The sequence below is a fragment of the Pararge aegeria genome, chromosome 14 (genome assembly GCF_905163445.1).
Source record: "Pararge aegeria chromosome 14, ilParAegt1.1, whole genome shotgun sequence".
NCBI lineage: Eukaryota > Metazoa > Arthropoda > Insecta > Lepidoptera > Nymphalidae > Pararge > Pararge aegeria.
In genome coordinates, this window is record NC_053193.1 from 17,788,171 (window position 1) to 17,802,318 (window position 14,148).

Sequence of the window (14,148 nt, forward strand, 5' to 3'; positions counted from 1 at the left end):
TTTTACACGCCTGTATGTTTGTAACAGACTCCTTTGGACTTTATTTTGAGCCTCTTCAAACGGTCCGATTTCGGTTAAACTTTGTAGATATATCAAGGACCGATGACAATATACTGATTTGATAAGATTTTTCAATTTTCAAAATAAGATTTTTGCTTATTTATATAATTTTCATCTATATAAGGCAGGAGTGATGAAAATTCAAAGCATTATTGCTTTGCTGCATTATACTTCAGCCGATTTCTGTATATTAACTGAATATTAACAAATTTGATGGTGAATGGTTTACCGATAATTTTGTTGTAATAAAAATAATAGTTTATGAAAAACTGAAAATCACGCTTTTTTAAATAAACTAAACTAAAAAGTAAAAATAAGTTTGGTTTTTTTATATCATGCGTGTTTTTTAATTTTTTTGAACTACCTACTCATTTTAATCTATATTCTGAATGGCCTAGTTTGAAAGTCGGTTAAAAAATCACCTCCAGCAATATTCAGTAACCGTAAACTCCGTAATTGTCCGTAACGTAAATTTCTTACAACAATATTCCGCACCTGGCTCCCGTAAAGTGAGCACTCAATCACTGAAATAATAGTTGTTTTGACTTCCGGTCGGAGGTATGGAACAAAATGAGAATTCTTATTGCTGTGGTTCGGTTACAGGATGAAAAGTCCATATACTTCGTCTCTTATTGTTTATTGTTTATAATTGCTGTCATGTACTTACATAAGACATTACATGACGCCCCGCCGCGCCGGGGCATTGCAATAAATTTGTCGATGTTACAGGACCAAATTAAAGTGTGTCATCTAAAAATATAAAAATAATTTCGATTTACAATATTTTAATAAATCAGTTATAGAATTAAGATTTAATGTCACTTACACATTAATAATTGTTAATTAAGGTATCATGTAATTGCGGTCCTAGCATCATATTCAAATAGGTCGTCTACGTCATAAAAACAATTTTGAATAAGCCTTTGATTCAGATTTGGCTTAAATACCCTTTCTTCTTTCTTTTCTTCTGTGATATACTTTTTATTTAAATTTTTCGGGATTTTGTTGTAAATCATTATAGACCTATAATAAGGACCTTAGCCGGACATATATAATTTATGTTGTGGTAGTATTAGTCTGTGACGGTAACACAGTCAGACTATTGTTTATAATAAAAAGTATACAATACACATTTCACTAAGGAATAAAATATGATACCTATAATGTTGTCCCAACAACTGCAGATTGCTTTTGGAATAACAAAGTCTAGTCTAGTTCTAATTGCACACACTTTCGCTTCCGATTTTATGAGTTCATTCGCTCCAATCGGCGCTTGCGGTGTCTAGCCAGCCGATGTTCGAGTTATAACTGCCTCGTTGGTCTAGTGGTTAACATATTTGGCTGCATAACACGAGGTCCTGGGTTCTATCCCCGAGACGAATCAAGGGATCACAAGTATGATAAAAAAGGATTTTATCAGATTATGGATGTCTTAAATAAGGCTTGTATTCTCGTATAGTAATGAAATTACGATCCGTCTACTTAAGGTTAGAGAAACTGCTGTTGGATATTACGCAATGTAGTGGGCTCATCTTGAAGTCTCCACAGTCACTGAATTGGATCATAATCAAAGTACGTATCTACAAAATGGAATTTCAAAAAGGTTGTTTGGAAATTACGATTGCGGACACTTTCTTAACACTTTTCCACTCACTTGCGGATATCGTTCCGGATTTTATCAGCTTAAGGATGTCTTAAATAAGGATTGTATTCTCGTATAACAATGAAGTTACGATCCGTCAGATCCGTAAACCTTTGTAGGGATTTTGTAGGTACACACCTTTGGAGTGACCGATCAAAATGACCCAGACTTTACTTTTCCCTATCCCTATCCCTATCCCTACCTCCCTACTAATATTAAAAATGTCAATGTAAGTTTGTTTGTTACGCTTTCACGCAAAAACTACTTCACCGACCCTCATGAAACTTTGTACACATATTCTTGGAAGTGTTAGAAGTAATATAGGATAATATTTATCCCGACGTTAAGCTCGGTTCTTTTGGGAGAGGGGATGAGTGTTTGACGATTTTACACCATAACTCCGAAAAATTATAACCGATTTAAATAACTACTACACTATAATGGAAGAATAATGGAAGGTTGGAATATGTGTTTAATTTTGCCCTAACTGCGGTTGGAGATAGAGGACAGAACTCCTCAGCGGAAAGCAGCAAACCCCTCATTTAAGGCTTAGCGATACTACATATACATTATACACCAAACAGATCTTAGGTAAAGTACCCACTACGCACGTTTCGCCCCGGAGCATCCTCAGGAGATGTTGACTTTACAATGAATAATTGTTAAGAGATCTGAGTATGAATTCAAATAGGTTTTATTAATGTAGACCTATCACAAGTATGTTTGAAGCGTTTGTACATAATATATCACAACTGTAATTAGGTGATGATATAACTACATTCGCTAACTTAAAACTAAATCTAGGAGGCTCCCAAACGTGCCCTGGTCCAAAACATAAAAAGAAATAAATATACTACGACACACACGCATCGCCATCTAGCGCCAAAGTAAGCGTAGCTTGTGTTGTGGGTACTAAGATGACTGATGAATATTTTAATGAATAATATTCATAAATACTTATAATATACATATAAACACCCAGACACTGGAAAAAATCATGTTCATAAAACAGACATTTTCGGCCTCAGAAACCAGGGTCGCTGCTTTCTGCGCCCATCTGCCGGCAAATATATATGTCCACTAGCTGTTGCCCGCGACTTCGTCTGCGTTTGATTTTGTTTTTTGATGTGGCGTTCAATTTGGTTGTAGTACAAAAAAAAATTAAAGTATTCAGTATCGCTAAGCCTTAAAAGAGCGGTCCGCTGAGGAGTTCTGTCCTCTATCTCCAACCACATTCAGATGTACACAAAGTTTGTGCAAAATTACACACATATTATAACCTCTAGTACAAAAATAATTATTTAAATCGGTTATAATTTGTCGGAGTTATAGTGTAAAATCGTCAAACACTTTCATCTCCTCTCCCAAAGGAACCAAGCTTAATGTCGGGATAAAAAGTATCCTATATTACTTCTAACAATTCCAAGAATATGTGTGCAAAGTTTCATGAGGATCGGTTTAGTAGTTTTTGCGTGAAAGCGTAACAAACAAACTTATATTGACATTTATAATATTAGTAGGGATAGGGATAACAAACTTGGTTTTTTTTATAATTTTCATAATATATCATGAAATTACGAAAAGTTACGTCTACTTCTATTCAATATTATTAAAGGCGTTTGAAGTCTACAAATCCGCATTCAGCTAACGGGGTGGACTACGACTTAGCCCCTTCTCATTCAGAGAGGAGACCAAAGTTCTGTAGTGGGCTGGTAGATTTATGATATAAAAGTAATAAACACAATAAATCAAAGATAAATATGAATTCATTTAACCTATTTGCATGTACGAATGCGCATGCGCTAATACCGGGGTACATCAATTCCTGAACGCAATCTCGCACATCTGGACCCTCTAAACCGAGCACTCAATTACCGAAGTAAAAACCTCTTAAGGGTTGAAACGGTTGAGCTGTAAAAGGTGTAATTTCAAGTTTACAAGCCTTAAACATTGATGTCTCAATACTCAAACGAGAGTCTAAAAAATATACAATCCTACGAAGTTCTACGAAGACCGTCTTACCTGTCTGTGAAGCCTTTTTTATGTAGTAATAGTAATTTTAAAATTCAAAATCTCTTTATTCATGTAGGCCTATCACAGGTACTTATGAAGCGTTCATACATATATGTTTATATAATTGTAAGGGGATGGTGATAACTTCGTTGGCCAACTTAAACCTAAAGCTACGAGGGTTCCGAACGCGCCCTGGTCTTTAGCCCACAACAAACTTAGCCGGGTATTTTTTTTTGTTATCACCATCTCACAGTAAATTTATTTAGCTATGAAGCTAGAGCAATTCATACCCAAGTTTTTCCATCGTTTAAGTAATCCTTAATATTATAATCGGATTTTTCTGTAAGCTTACGTTTTATATAAACTTTGAACTTATTGAGAGACATCTCAAAGATTTTATTTGGTTATTTGTTATAAAATAATATACAATTGCCATTGAATGAATTTGCAATTTTCTGTATTTTCCTAGTAAACTGCCCACCTGATGGTAAGTGGAATCACCTGTATTCAGCAACACTTCGCGGGGCATGCGAGGAACATGGCCTTCAAATTACCGCCCTGTGTCCGTCATTCTGAAGCGAAGGTAGTCACGCGTTTTAGACCACAGAAATGTTTTATGGCAGAAATAAGCATAGCGGCAGTACTTCCCCGGACAAGCTGTGATAAAAAGCTAAACCACTACTGACATGATGATGATTTATTTATTTATTTAGGAAAACCTTTTGTTTTTTAGCTAATACATTTTTTCTTGTCCAAATTTCTACGTTGTGAGCTAAGTGAATGTTCATGTTCAAATAATTTCAAAATTAATTTAAATACACCTGCTTTACAAAATAAATGTCTAACTAATAATAATTAATAAGGTTATAATGTTAAAAAAATAAAATAATGTATATGATTATACAGACAAACAAAAAACGTACCTAAAACCCAATAAGGATAAAGAATAATCGTTTAATATCGATGCCGTTCGATGTTTATTTTGACATTTTGACATTGTACGTATAAAATATTATTTGTTCTTTACTTTAGGTAATGTTTACATATTTTTTTTATAAATATAACCTAAAATAAACTATGTAAATCTAAATAAAATCCAAAACGGTCTACAGTTCCTAAGATGCTGGCAGCATTGCCCCTTTGGATGGCCAAACTAATTCTTTGGACAAGGTAACTGCCCGATCTAGGATCACCGGTACACTCGATAACCCTTTCGATAATTCTATAGAAAGTGCTCGGGCCTCCGGACCTCACGGTCTCAAAGTCTCTAGTCCAAAAGGCACAAAAATGAAACTGCTATCCAGGTTTTCATATTTACGCCTCTTGGCCTGCTCGGCACTGGTAGCAGCCGCGCCCACCATTGACGAGATGGCCTGGATGTCTGATGCGACACAAGTTGCATCCCACACAAGTGACCTTCCCAGCCTCCAAGTAATGAGCGTCATACCATCAGGTCTCTTGCCATCGCTCCGCGCCAAACCAATATAGCCAATATATAATAGGTTTTAATACAGCCTTACATACTTCTTCACATTTAGTTTAGATTTTTTTTTGGTGTAACAACATTGGGTAATCCTCATTTAGGTAAAGCAATTATGCTGAAATCTGGTGGCATTTTGATGGAAATTGTTTTCGAACCTGTATTAATGCCCTTGTCCCGGGCGAAATTGTGCTATTACCGAGCTATTACCGTCACATTACCGGGCGAGCAGCTGAGTCGTTACAGATTAGGGCCACAATGAAGGTACTGGGTAATTCAGGCCGCAATGGGTATAGGCGCTTTTAGAGCCACTAATGGCGTGAATCTATCAAATGTTGCTTTGAGTACCTAAAGCCCCTTTATAATCGCACTGATTGTTTAATATTCTCACTAGCTTTACTATGCGAGTTCGTCCGTCTATAGCTTCGGAAAATCAATTTACCCATTCAAACATTCATCCGCAAAATATACCTACCGCACCTTATTACCCACGAAATGGTCTTGTAGTGGGCCTCTGGGCTGGGCTTGGATTGGCCTCTCCTCTCATCACGGCTAGTATGGCAAGGAGCAATTATCTCCCAGAATGAGAAGGTGTCAAGGCATAAGCCACCACGCTAGTTCAGTGTGAATTGTTTTACTCCAGGGTGCCTTTGAAAACATTTTTGAGAACTCTGAGACATGCAGGTTTCCCCACGATGTTTTCCTTCACCGTTAAAGCAAGTGATATTTTATTTGCTTAATTGAAAAACGCACATAACTCCGAAAAGTTCGTCGAACTTGGAACCCCAATAATGGAGGCCGAAGCCACTTGGCTATCACGTATCGATAACACAATTCATTATAGTATCTATAGTATATTCCAGACTAGATCACAAGACTATAAGAATATGTTTAGTGCAAATCATTCGTTTAATCCACAAAACTACGGATGGGATCATCATCGTCATCATTTGAACCCATTACCGGCCCACTAGGGTACGGATCTTCACCCACAATGAGAAGGTTTGAGGCCATAGAACACCAAGCTAGCCCAGTGCGGACATTGGTGGACAAGCCTTTAAGAACATTATGGAGAACTCTCATATAGGTTTCCTTGCAATGTTTTCCTTCACCATTGAAACATAGAAAAGTTAGAGGTGCGTTCTGGGACTTGAAATCGGCCCCCTCGTAAGGAAATTCGAAGCCCAAACCACTGGGCTATCACAGCTTCTAAGCAAAACTAACTTAGTAACATAAATATTAAGTTTAAAATAATCGATTGTGTAAATCGCAAAACTGTATCAGATTAGCGCACAAGCCTAAATCATTCGTTTACTCCACAAAACCAAGAGAGGCATGAATGTGAATATTTAATAGGGCGGCAACTTAACGGCCGTCTCAAAGGCGCTGATCTGGAAAGTGGTTGGGTATTCCAACCCTCGCGTTATTTGTGAGACCAGGTCCAAACATAAATCTCGTTTATTTAAGAGATGTATCGTATTGCTTTCCGAGCCTCTAGTAAAAGTTATTGAGCCAAATAATCTCAATATTCGATAAAGAAAAAATGGAAAAAGTTCCGAACGGATGAAGCAATTCTTCAGAAAATCAGCCTCAAGCCTGGCGGCTCTATTTTCCACGGTAAATATTAAAATACATAAATTTACTACGACAATACACACATCGCCATTCTAGCCTCAAATTAAGCGTAGGTTATGATATGGGTACTAAAATATCTGATGAATATTTTTATGATTAATATATAATGAATTACCTCTTGTACCTATTCATTATGTTTAGCAGTGTTGATTCAACATTTTCACGCTTCTCGTCAGAGCAGCCGACAGCGCAGTGCTCGGGCGGCGTAACCATATATCGCGGCATCTGAGTTCGAATCCTGACGCTTTGTATGAACTTTTTATATTTTTATTTTTCCTTCTTAATTCTCCCGTTTAGTGGAGGTGGAGAGGGGTCACGGTCATTTAGCGATCAGCTGTCTAATGAGACAGGTCGTGCATATAAGGTACATTCGTACAGGTCGTGCATTGTTTGTGGCCATTTTGTAGTATCAAGTAATAAGGATTGTTATAATTTTGCAATGAGCACATACCTAACACTGTTTTAAGTTCGTGTTCTCCAAAAGGGGGTAAGTTGTACAATATTGTAATTTAGATTAGAATCTTTGATTCAGCTCGGCATAGTTATAATGTTCTTTCTTGTTGTCGTAGCTTGAAGATATGCCCCTTTTAACCCATGATTCAATAAATACGTGAGACCCTGAGATCCGCTAGCCGAGGTCCACCGGTTTTGGCAGAGTTCCCAGCCTGGAGCGAATACTCTCCTGGCGTCCAATTAATTAGTTTTACATTACTTATAAGATAGACATAGGTTTAGTTTGTAATTAATTTGTAATTAGTACAATAAAGAAATATTATGGTAACTTGATGTTGAATTTAATAAAATAAACCCGTAACAAATATACGTAAATACTTATTATATACATATAAACATACAGACACGGAAAACATTCATGTTCATAACTACCATTTTCCAGTAGTGGGAATCGAACCCACGGCTATGGATTTAGAAAGCAGGTCAATCTTGAACATTAACGACGAGATTATAATACGTTAACTTTATTATAATCTCGTTGTTAATGTTCAAGATTCAAGTATTATTTGTTTATATATCTAAAACTACTTTATTCATCATGTCAACCCATTTGTTTTTTGTGATTAAGTGGTAGGATAGTCCAGTGATTAGGACTTCGACTTCACTTTTGGGGGGCGTATTCGTTCCCAAAGGTCCAGCGTGGTGGACTACGACCTTAATCCCTTCACACTGTAAAAGGAGACCCGTGCCGTGTAGTAGGGTCAAATTAAAAATTAAATTGTGTAAATAAATGTATTTTAACACATTGTTTAAATTTATACATTAGACGTGGACCTACGTTTACCTTCAAAATAAAATTTATAAAAGCGTAAAGTAACCTACTTTTATATTTTACCCCATTAATGGTGGAATGTAAATTATTTACCTTATCTAGTTACTCTAATTCCCAAATTTCACCCATTTTGCAATAAGGTTTGGATTATTTCGGCTCCATTATGAGGAACCTTAAGATATTTTTGAGTAACATCGAAAAAAGAAAACATTCCGGTCTAATTGTTAACGTCCTTTTGTAAGCCGATGAAAAGGTTTAACGAGTACGTACGACTCTCGCTTTATATGTGTAAAGTAAACCAAACAAAGAATCCATTCAAAATGTTTGAATACACTCATAATAAAGGTTGGTTTCTTTTAATCCTTTAACGAAATCTTTTTTTTATATTGTTTGACTTTCACATGACATCTCTAACAAACATAGACATTTGTATTATTAGTGTACGTTTACTTGGAGTTGGGCGGTGGTACAAGCAGCACAGTGTTAACTATTGCAGTGCCACCCTTGCTAATATTAACCTAACCTAACTGTTCCAAATAAAGACTTTTTTTTTATATACATTTAATTTATCACAGCAACAGTCCTGTGCTGGACCGCATGCAGAACTCTCCATTTTGTTCTCAACTGCGAAGCCGACCAATCCGCACTGGGCCAGCGTGGTAGACTATCCGTGCCGTGTGGATAGGTAAAGGTTGATATAATAATAAATAATAAAAATATTACGACAACGCACACAGCGCCATCTAGCCCCAAAGTAAGCGTAGCTTGTATTATATATGGGTACTAAGATGACTGATGAATATGTTTATGTATAAGGAAGAGTAAGAAAGATTTGATTTATCTAGATTATATATAATTGTTGGAGAACATGGGGATAGGACTTTGAATAATACTAGTTTTCAATTATTACATTTGACATATAATCGAGCAGAGTTTCCCCTACAACTACTTGATACAGAATTAATGCTTGAGAAGGTAATGCTTCTACTTTTACACGGCTCAGGTAAAGTTTACAATGTTGACAATAAAACGAACCAATAATAATATTTTACGATATTAGTTTCCGGTAAGTTATTTCACAAAATATATTGTTATTATTCTATTTGGAAATCATTAAATATTTAGATAAGTATTATTAAGAATTATATAAAGCAAAATAGTAGTATTAAAGCAATTCTATATTAACGAATCTTATAATGGTGATCCGTTAAAAGTAAGCAGCTGATGTTGTTTGTTGGTTGTCATCGCGTATTTTATTATGAATATTTTTTCATTTAATGAGATTTATTATTAAGAGATGTTTTTATTCTTCGAGCATGGCACAGCGTTTCCTCATTTTTCAAAAAAAAAAATATATACTATCAGTCTTATTTATTAGAATTAAATGTTTATTTATTTAAAAATAAACAATTAGCTCAGCATATTGCTGGTATTTAAGTTGAATTGAATGCAAGCTTCCTTGTTTTACTCGTCATCTTTTTTATCATCATCATCATATTATCAACCCAGTACCGCCCACCACAGCACGGGTCTGCTTTAGGAATGAGAAGCGTGGATTATTTACAATATAATATGAGTAATAAACGCTAATTTTGCTAGTTGGCCCAAAAAAATTCTCCTTTACCCTTTAACTGCAACCGGTTTCTAGACTTCTTCTATATATACCTGCATCACAAATACAGGATCACGGATTCTTCTACTCGCACATTGGATGGGTCTTCGTTAAAAAGCATCCTGAGGTGAAGTGAAGAGGAAACTTCATGGACAAGTCCGACATATGCTAACAGTGTACTGAGGTTTCGGAAAAAGTGAGTATACCTACATCAATTCGTCCCTAATTTAATATTATTCGAAAGTATATAAAACTACATTATATTAACGCAATGTGGTGTAAAAATTTGGAATAAATCCATAGAGTTTTGCAAATACTAGTATATAAACGAAAGCTCAATAAAGTTATAGATAGATTATAATGTGAAAACAATTCAGGTACTTTTAAAAATACAAATTCCATAATCCCCGATTCTATTGCACTTTGTTTTTATACCCAAATGAATTACAATATCGTAGTTAAATTATTTTCTATATTTTGTTGGATAAACTGGGCCCATTCATGATGAATCTCCTTGAATAACCTAAACTAGCTGTGCTGCGGTTTTACCTGCATAATTTATTTATTTAGCAACGCACCCCGTAAGACATTACAGTTGCCCAATTCGTCTCTCCGGGGCTATTAAAAGAATTTAACAACAAGTTATAATTACAAAAAAAATTATTGAATTCAAACATAAAAATAAGGTATTTAAAATTAAGAATTAAAAAAATAATAATAACAATAACCAAAAATTCAATAATAATAGAAACAAAACATTCAAACATATCATTATTATCTTCGATCACCTACTCTGTAATAACATTTTAATTTGTTTTTGGAGCTGAAGCGGCGGGGTGTGAAATATGTCCAGTTCCGAATTACTATGAGTTATAAGGTATTTAGCAAGCGCAGCGCATGAGTCTTTAATCTACGGGCAGTGGCGTGCACTTCATACATGCACAAAAGCAGTGCATACCCACTGTCTGCGGGATGCAGCGTACTTCTGGAAAGTCTACAACCTTCCGCAATAAATCAGCTGCCTAACGTTAATATTTCTTTCGGATACAGTAGGTCAGATAGTGAAAAATAGCGATGCAACTTTTTTCGAACGAATGCGATGTGGGTCAATAATATTTTAACTATTTGAACAGCACATCCACATCTGGGTTAAGGCCAGGCCGGGCCAGAGCAGACTGGTGGACTGCAGGCCCCTTTGAAAACATTATAAAAAACTCTAAGGCTTGCAGTTTTACTTCTTCACGACTAAAGCTCCTATAAATCTTCTTATTTTACTGCGGGACCCTAAAAACCGATCCTCGCCTCCCTGAGTTACAGTTTCTTATTAAACTATCCGTTTCGCATTACGTATTCACGTTGTGTGTGACATCAGCTATGAATTATGATTAAAGCTCATTCGAATTCCAGCGGACACTGAAGCTGGGAGGGGTCAAGGCGCTTCAAGCTCAACTGTATTTTGTGAAGATTATGTAAAAACTTTAGCCCGTCAACTCGTATTGTGGCAGCGTAGCGAATCATTATCCTGGGTTCAAGCACAGCTGATCATGAAAGCTATTAAGATTTTTTAGGATTAAAATTCTAATTCAAAACCAAACTAAGACACCGGGAGGTATCTTTGCATCGTTCGAGTCCATGTAGGACTGGAGTGTATCGATAATGCAGTCGTATTTATATCAAAATAACGAACATTGGTGGTTAATCAAATATAATTTTTATTGTTTCTTAAAACTATCTATTAATTAAATAATAATCATTAACGTATTTGTGAAAATCCTAATCAATTTGATAAAATATGTGGCAAATATGAATTTATAGTTTTCTAAAGTTTAATTATTTACCCAGTTTATAAATTTACTGTAACACATGATTTATTCATGTAGACCTTATCACAAGACAAACAAACGGGTGAAAATTTTTACATAAAATATATTTCTGATGCTCGCTAAAAAATGAAATGCCAAAAAATAGAATAAAATAAATATTAAAGGGGGCTATCATATAATAGACATGATTATTTAGGCATTTTTATAGATAATCGTACGGGACCTTTCGTGAACGAGCCCGACTCACACTTGACCGGTTGTTTTACTCCAGTAAGACTGTAATCTAACCTGATGTAAAGTGATTTTGCAGTTTGTTAAACTCATACATCCTTTGGTACCTATGGTACATCGTACCGGAACGCTAGATGTCTCGGCAGCACATCCTTGTCACTAGAACGGTAACTAGGTAGGTTAGGTCTATCACGATTTACAATAAAATCCCAAAGTAACTCACAGAAGAAAGGAAAGAATGGTATTCAAGCAAAATCTGAAACATTGGCTTATTCAAAAATGTTTTTATGACATAGACGACCTATTTAAATATGATGCTAAGACCTCAATTACGTTATTTCTTGATTAAATACTAATTCTGTCATTATTGTAAATCGAAATTAATCTTATGTTTTAAATTTACATATTGTAATAATTTTTTTCAGCTTTAAGTTGACATATTTTATTATTTAAATAAATTGCAATAATAATTACAATTTAATTTGAACATAATAATTTCAATTCAGTAAAGGAATAAAAATAATTTCGACAATTTTTATTGCAATGCCCCGGTGGGGCGTCATGTCTCTTATGTATGTACATGAAGCGATTAATAAACAATAAACTAGCCACGGCCGAAACCTCTCGCCAGACCAAACCAGAGAAAATTCAGATATCGTAAACTTCCAAATTGCCCCTGATGGGTCTTGAACCCGAGGCCTCCCACTTATAAGACCACAATAAGGTCAAACAATACTTCACTTTGGAACAGCTTACCCCATACACGACCGAACTTGACCTTAGAGTGCTGAAACCATTTATAGGATGGCCGGAAGTGGATCACCGTGCTAAGAAACTCGTCCCCGGCTAGGGATCAAACCTGGGATCTCCCGCTTAAAAACCACAGCGCCCACATCTGCGCCAAGGAGGTCAATAAAAATATATTTTATATAAGAGACACCCTTTCGATTTGCAGGTCATGCATAATGCATGGCGGTGCAACTTTATGAAACTGGTAAAGTTGCGAAGGTTCCGGGAGAATTTTATTCAATTTATTTCCTATCATATGAACAATAATTTCTATAAAGTACTTTTCAACCGATTTTCAAAAGGAAAATTCCAATTTATCAATTTTAACCCACGACGCTAAAACGACGGATGTTATAAGTTTGACGTGTCTGTGTGCATATATGTGTGTGTGTGTGTGTGTGTGTGTGTGTGTGTGTGTGTGTGTGTGTGTGTGCGTGTGTGTGTATTTATTCCTTTTGAGTATTCTTAGCTATGTTTGTATCCGTATGGCTGTAATCCGTGGAAGTAATTCCCTTCCTATATTTATGAGTCGTCTGAAGGACTATAACCTCTCTTCCCGTAATGGCATTTGAAGTAGATTATTTATTACTGTTTGTAAATTACGTTTTAAAATCTACTTATATATATAAAGTATGTTATATATTTATATATATTATTTATATTTTATACTTATATATTACGTTTATTTTTTTAAATTTTCTATGTATTTGTATGTAGACATTTTGGTATTTATGTAATATATCAACACTCTTGGCACTATCCAGTGCTCTTGCTGTGAGTCCTGTCTACAAAGGTTGACTGTAAGAGATTGCTTGCAGCAATAAGGCCACCTTTGCATGTCTACATTGTTAACTGTTTACTCCTTGTTTCATTTCCTATACTTATGTTATACTTGCAATAAAGTGTTGCTTCTTCTTCTTATATGTTTGATGAAAATCCATCCAAGATGGTCACCGCTAAAATATTTATTATATGTTGATACCCATGAAAGGGTTTGATTAGTAGAATAGTAGTGGAATATAATAGTAGTGGACTATATAATATGGCAAATTTCAAATCCAAGATGGCCGCCAGGACCACATGGTATTTTTGAAGTTATACTTCTTTAGGCGCGTTATGAAAAAATGATGAGAGTGAAATTATAAGATGCGCGCGCATCTGTGACACAAAATTAACAGTATGAAGCTGTCTGCTTAACCGCTCATTAAGTCTCGAAAAAAAAGCTACCAACAAAATAGAAATTGAACCTCGATATTAGTCGCGCATGTTGGTACGCTCGTCACCTCTGATCACTGTTTTCATATTTATAATATTTATCAACATGCTTCTAGTTTATACATTCTCATTCATACACGTGTTTTAGTTTCATACAAGTGCGAATTATATATGTGCTTATAAATTATATTCAGTAGTGATTTAAATTGAATATTTTGATTGATATTACTTACTATTTGTGAATATTAGTGAAAAAAATTGTGCTTATATACTTTTTCAAGTGCTCCAATATAATTGAGGTTAACTATCCGTATGTATTATTTATTTATATTTATGTATAAATAAGATGAAATAAATAAAAAA